This window comes from Montipora foliosa, chromosome 7 (genome assembly GCF_036669935.1).
Source record: "Montipora foliosa isolate CH-2021 chromosome 7, ASM3666993v2, whole genome shotgun sequence".
Lineage (NCBI taxonomy): Eukaryota > Metazoa > Cnidaria > Anthozoa > Scleractinia > Acroporidae > Montipora > Montipora foliosa.
Window position 1 is genome coordinate 30,339,518 of NC_090875.1, and position 1,165 is coordinate 30,340,682.

A 1,165-nucleotide genomic window follows, 5' to 3' on the forward strand; every position below is an offset into this window, starting at 1 on the left:
CAACCCGTTTTCCGTCTTGCTTTGTAGCTCAGTCCTGCTCAGACCTCATTCCCCCACAGAGGCTCGCGTATTCACGATTCCTCTGCTCGAAGTGTGTGCAGACGTGAATACTGAAAGCTGCATCCGTTCCCTCGTCGCCACAACCTTATTTTACGCCTGCTTCTCGCTTTTTTTAGCATATTTTCTTTGAGTCTTTATGAGTCCCCTCGGACTATATCTACATCCCGATGAAAATTATTTGAATTCAGTGTCATATTGCGTGGTTATTTCAAAGACGGCATCGTAGTCAGTTGGTGTGAAAGGAGACTGCGTGGTCAAGGTCAACCCACAGATAAAAACAGGAGGCCATCAATGAGAGCTTGCCTCTCCCATACAACCCCTGAGAGTTAACCTTTGCGCGTATCTTTCTATTTTTAGAACGCCACGTGTTCTTGAGCTTTCAAGCACTGTTTAGAATGGCCAAATAGAATAAAGTTATTGTCTGACGAAGACAAAAATAGCAAAAACAATGGAAGCAAATTGATGTAAAGGATGTAAATGTGAGTCTACTGCTGATGGGTTAGTTCTGAAAGAACGCAAAGGTTGCTCAAGGTTATAGTGCATAGGGAGGCCCAAAGGCATGATAAAAACGTTTTCCGTGTTTATATCAGGCTATGCAAACACGGGAAAAACGTTTTCTATTGCTTTCATAAAATATTTCTCAAAGATAATTCAACATATGAAGGAAAATGCTGGTATTTTCACTTTTTGATTGAAACAGATTTTCTTGACACACGCTAATATTTCCTACCAACCAATCAAAACTCGCGTCTGACAATACATACCAATCAAAATTCGTGAGATGTCACAGCCGTGTTTACATACTCTCATCTAAACACAGCTATTGACCAATTAGAGTACGCGTACTAATTAATTAGTATTAGTTTATAAATAACCTTCACAACACGGATGCGATCTAAAAATAAATTTCAAGTAACTATCATGGGGAACAGGGATTCGCTTGCTGGTAGTTAATTCTTTCATGCCTAGGAAGTTCTCAAAGCTGTAAAAGATTACGAGGCCACAGTCAATAAAAACACGGCACTGATTGGATATTATTTACTTATTGACTGAGTGGGAGGGCCGGACGGGAAAATATTTGGCCTCAGGTCATGGCCAAATATTT